Source organism: Aphelocoma coerulescens, chromosome 1, assembly GCF_041296385.1.
Source record: "Aphelocoma coerulescens isolate FSJ_1873_10779 chromosome 1, UR_Acoe_1.0, whole genome shotgun sequence".
Lineage (NCBI taxonomy): Eukaryota > Metazoa > Chordata > Aves > Passeriformes > Corvidae > Aphelocoma > Aphelocoma coerulescens.
In genome coordinates, this window is record NC_091013.1 from 81,431,340 (window position 1) to 81,437,113 (window position 5,774).

General features: G+C 37.0%; 1 long non-coding RNA gene across 1 annotated transcript; it reads left to right on the plus strand.

The window, feature by feature from the left end:
• The first annotated feature begins 1,553 nt into the window (after positions 1-1,553).
• LOC138119186 (uncharacterized) lies at positions 1,554-5,534 on the plus strand. The gene is made up of 4 exons (XR_011155421.1): positions 1,554-1,658; positions 2,164-2,275; positions 4,445-4,539; positions 5,181-5,534. It is a non-coding gene; the product is annotated as an uncharacterized lncRNA (long non-coding RNA).
• Positions 5,535-5,774: the final 240 nt, after the last annotated feature.

A 5,774-nucleotide genomic window follows, 5' to 3' on the forward strand; every position in this document is an offset into this window, starting at 1 on the left:
ACACGGAACTGACTCCTCCAATAAAGAGTATGACTCACACCACTGCTGGTGAAGGATATTGACTTTCCTGAACTAAACACCAGACAAGCATCAGAACTACTGAGTTATTAACTAAGATCTATCACAAACTAGTATCCACAGACCTCAGAATAGCTTCAGTTCAATAGTTAGTGAGCTCTCCACATCCTTTCTGGGTGCAAGACTGTTACTCATCTAAAATCTGTATTTATCAGTTAAATGAAAATTAGACAAAACCCACAAAATCTCTTTTTTTCTTAAGTAACTTCCTGAAACTTTTCTCCTACTTTTCTTCTCTTTCATATTTTCTGAGGTAAGAGTCTTTGTAGTGCTAATACTTTTCCTTCCCTGAATCACAAATATGTCCTTCCCTTTTCCCATACTATCCTTCTTACTGGCTTTTCAAGAAGATACCTAGTCTTTATCCTACCCCCAAAAGACCAGAATGCTGAGACACCTCTTCCTGTTCTCATAACATCTTGACTCATATCTTCTGATTTACTCTGCCATCACTTTGCCACAAATATTTGTATCAAAAGAAGCTGCATAAAAAGCAGCATGACCAGCAGCTCAAGGAAGGTGACTGTTCTTGTGAGACCCTGTTTGGAGTACTGCATCCAGCTCTGTGTTCTCCAGTGAAAAAAGGACATAGACCTGCTGGAGGGAGTTCAAAAGAGGGTCACAAAAATGGCCAGAGGGCTGGTGCACCTCTTCTGTGAAGGCAGGCTGAGAGAGCTGGGGCTGCTCAGCCTGGAGAAGAGAAGGTTCCAGAGAGACCATATAGCACCTTCCAGTACCTAAAGGGAGCTACGGGAGAGCTAGAGAAGGACTTTTGACAGGAGTATGTACTGATAGGACAAGGGCAATGGCTTCAAACTGAAAGATGGTAAGTTTAGATTAGATGTTAGGAACAAATTATTTACTGTGACAGTAGTGAGGCAATGGCACAGGTTTCCCAGAGAGGCTGTGGCTGCCCCATCTCTGGAAGTGTTCAAGACCAGGTTGGATGACAAATCTGATCTAGTGGAAGGTGTCCCTGCCCATTGCAAGGGGTTTAGAACGAGATGATTTTTAAGGTCCCTTCCAACCCAAACCATTCTACAATACTATGATTTCTGTAATGATCTCACACATAATCAGGCATCTGTGCATATCAAAGGATTTTTTTGCTTGTAAGATACCAAAACTGATAAATTAATGTTCAGTTGTAAGTGTTCAGGCAATGTTTTGGAGTAGGAAGATATGTAGTTATACACAGTCGCTTAACTGCATTTCCAGGAAACACATTCCTAGAGTGGTGCATTTGCCCTGCAAACAAGTGAATTCATGCATGTGTCAGTGCTGCTTCTCTCATACATCTGTATTTATAGTGCTAAATGGGAAAAACATGTACAGTGATTTCCAGGCATGTGGAAACCCAGTCACAGGTGCTTTGAGGACTAGGAGTGCCACAGCTGTTGGTTTGTCAGGGGCAAGGTCTGTTAATGAAACTGAATTGGTTGCTTATGGCAAATAAGCCTTGCATGTGAATAAACTGACTGCGGTACAACGGTGGCTGAAAACCAACAATATGACAGAAAAAATATTCGATATAAAACACTGACCTGGGGGACTCAGATGCAGAGTTATGCCTAATTAACGTAAGTAGAGTCAAACATGCAATTCAAACAACAGCATCTGTTAGAAAACAAAGCAACTGGAAAAGCATTTAGTTTTACACTGAGTTTTAGGAATCATTCACTTCAGGCAGGTTGACTGTGTTTGTCACGTAACTCCCAGGCATTTTTCCATGCTTTGGTAATAGCAAGGCATCTATGGGGCACTTAAATACAGAATGCCTTGAAACAAAGGCATTTAAGTCCTTCCTGGAGAGCCAGCTGTGGTTATTCCAGTGTTTTTATCACAGAAGCTGAGATCAGAATAGGAAAAATCAGATTTCCCCTGAATCCTGCTGCCTCTTTTCTTTTGCTAAAAGTTGTTTCATCTAAAACAGGAAAAGGACTACAGTATCACAGTACATCCAGCTGAGAGAATTATAAAGTTCAGCTCATGCTTTGAAAGTTCCACATTGGTGGTAGGAAATTCACTGTTCAGGTTTTCATTCTCCTTTCTTTTAAAGTATTTTTTTTTTTTCCTTTCTCACAGGTACATTGATGAAAACTCCTTCAAGTCAGACATCAGTCTTATGGCATGTGAGTAACTGGCTCACTGAGGCACAGTGGAGTCTCCCCATTGACTTCAGTGAGATTCCAAACAAGTAAGAAACTTCCTCTTTGTCGCAGCTTCCTCTTTTGAGGCATTGAAAAACAACACAGAAGAGAGAGAGAAGAGGCAGGGAACATGTGATGCTTTCCATCTGCACTGTTCTCACTGCATTATTTATACTAATCTGAAAAATTTAAATAAGTAATATTCCCCCCTTTTATTTCTCTGTGATTGATGCTCAAGAACGCTGCAGAAGCATATTTAATAACACTGAGTTATTAGATTCGCTTGTACAAATCTGAATGATTGTAAGTACTCACATCCTAATTAACTCTTCATCCCTGGTTATGTAACTAGAAAGTACCAGAAGACTACACTAGCTTTATTACAGGAAAACCCAATAAAAATATTGTGGAGTTCATACAGCAAATAATTTTTAGTCTAAATCATTAGTCTGCATAGAAGAACATCTTCAAACAGAACAAAACAGAAAAGCAAGGTAAGCTCAAATAACCTTCCTAGGACACTAACATGTTATTTACATGTAAAACTATTTGTGTGATTTTGTAGCAATATTTTTTTTCAAAAGACATTAAAAAACTAGAAATTTTTCCTTCTTGTTTTTATTAATCAAGGTAATTTTTTTCTTTTCTCTCTGTTAGCCATGGAATTGGTTACAGATCTGTTCAACATCATATGCAAAATAATATAAAAAAAAGACACTCAAAAAGAAAATCTTAAAAGCAGAATTAGTTAGAACTATCATGTACAAAACAAAGGAGAATGAAGTACTGACATTTATGAGTTTTTACTTTATGATAGGGTTTTGTTTGCTTGTTTTAAATGCAGTTTGAGGTTTTGGTCACGTTTCTTTAACCTCTTACAAAACTGCAAAGTCATTTTGATTGCTGAACATGATTCTTCTCATCTGGCATTATTAAAGCAGTGTTTCACACTGTATTTTTCTCAGCAGTCTTTTCTCTCGTAGTTTGAAAAGACATCTGGAGAGAAAGTTTGAATATTTTTGTATAATCCACTTTATAAATATCCTAAGTCTCAGCATCATAGGACCTGGAAGAAATCTAGACTCTAGTATGTCTTTTGCTTATCATTCTCTCTCTTGATTTAATGGACAAAAATGAAGCATGTGTTCTTCAATACTGAATATGCAAAAACAACTCATTGAAACCTGACTGAAAACTCTGCCAAAAAGCTAAGTTAACTGCTTCAGTATTGCAACAATATATCATCATAAATACATATACACCGGCCTTTTCAACTCTTATCTCTTAATAGCTATTTCTCTGAAGTTTAAAAACAGGGACTAAGTGCTTGAATCAAAGGCTTGTCATTTTCATTTGTTTCATAGTGTTTGGACTAAAGATCAGCTGTATTAAATGCCATGCCTACTACACACACAAGACACAGCTGCCACATTGCACAGAGTCAAAGGTATAAGCAGCTGTGAGAGAAGTTTCTACATGCAAGAAACATGGAGTCTGTGGAATTTATGACTCAGTTAGTCTGCATTACTTAAATAATTAACTCAATTTACTGAAATATCACCAAATATCACAATCTACCTGAAAGTATATATAGAGCTGGAGAAAATAGAAACCATGATCCTACACAGCAATTAACCCATAGAATGATTTCTTTCAGCTATAGCATCTCTCCTCTGTGCTGGAAGATCTGCAGAATATTAGGGACAGGAGTTAGCTCTGTTGACTTTTCCTCAGAATAAAAAATTACTTGTAAGAGAGCTACAAAATCCTTGTGCATTCTCCCTTTAGCTATAAGTTATAAATGATAAGAAATTTGCAGAGGGTGAAAGAAATTGGCTAAATCAGACCAATGTAGCAAGATTGTGAAACTCTGGGACTCCAGATCTTAAGGTTGGTTTTCATCCCAACTCTGTAAAATCTAAAATTTTAACGGTTTTTTTTTCCTCCTGAAGTTGTAATTTTGAATAAATTTGCTTCAAAAGACATCTCAGTCAGATACTTGTAAGCATTTCATAGTTCTCTGAATCAAAATGAGTAAACTGTCCTGCTAAGTTTCATTTAGAATCAGGTTTAGTATTAAGCTATATTTTGAGTATCACACTGCTAAGAGAAATATCTCTTCTGATGTTTCTGATATCCCTACTTTTCATCTTTACTAATACATACAGAGTTGTATTTCTCATGAAGTGGTATTGAAGTTGTATTTCTGTCAACAGGAGCTCTACAGCATGCTCTTGAGAGATACAGAATTCCTGCTGGCCATATGGAATAAAAGAAAACAATGAAGAAAAACTTGAAAACACCCAAAAATGCAAGTGATTCACAGTTTTTATAAGGCAGAGTACTGATAAGAAAATTCAATCTTAAAATTTTTGATGTTCTGAAATTAAGTAATTTACACGAGTTAAAAATTAAATGTTCTTGGGCTTAACTGACCAGCATATGACATTTTGATTCTTGTCAGACTTTCTTCCTCGTTAAAAATTTGAATTTGAAAAAACTGCAGCTTCCTTTTGTAAACAAACAAGGAAAAAGAGAAAAAAACCCAAACTGCTTATGATATTCAATTCCTAGCTAGTTACCTTGGTAGCATTTTATTTTGTGTTAACTATCACAGGCTGGTAGAGGAGTCTATGTGAGATACAACAATCTAGCTCTATTAATAAACACATACATTTAAGTTGGAATGCCAAGGAGAAATCTTCATTTCTACAACAGGCTATTATATTATGGAAATGTGTTTTCTAGCTGTTGTGCCTGTCTAGACTGCTATCAGCAGCTTGTATTTGTTATGAAAGCCTGCAGCTGGTCCATGCAAAGTTTGCTGTTTTGCAGCCCATCTGCTCAGAAGAGATCTGTAACACTGCCCAATTTGGAGTAACACTCCCTTATCATTGTCGTTGCAGTTCCTAAATAGAAATCTGAAATAATGCTGGTTGCTTTCTACTTTAGATCCCAGCACATTATCTCCTGTCTGGACAGAAGACTATCTGGCAGGTGAAACCAGAGACAACTGAGAATCAAGCAAAGCAGGCTGGGGAGTAGCATCCTTTCATTTCTGTGGCTTGTTTGATCCCTGTACCCTCACCAAAACTGTGATGCTGAATGTTCTCAGGAGATGAGAAGGTGGCAATGAAGATAAGTAAAGTGTGAACAAATGGATGTGTTAAACTCAGGAGACAAAAATAGAACTCTGTGCTTGGAACTACACGCACTATATACAGCTAATGTGCTTCTTCCTGAGCAAGACCTGAACTTGATCTTAACTTTAGGCATAATTGCAGTAAGCAAGCTCAGCACACTTTATAGCAGTAGTCATTAGCTGTCTCATTAATAAAAGTTCAAGAAAACCCACATCTACACTGTCCTTATTTTTTACTGATAGTAGTAGAATTATTTTCTGTTTTCCACCCACCATTTAATATTGTGAAGGGAAAAGTTGGACTGCAGCTCATTTTGATTAAGTCTTTTCTGATATAAAAATGCAGCCACTTTCTGAGTGACCCAAATAAGCAAACTGATTTATATTCTTATAGATTTAGCTTG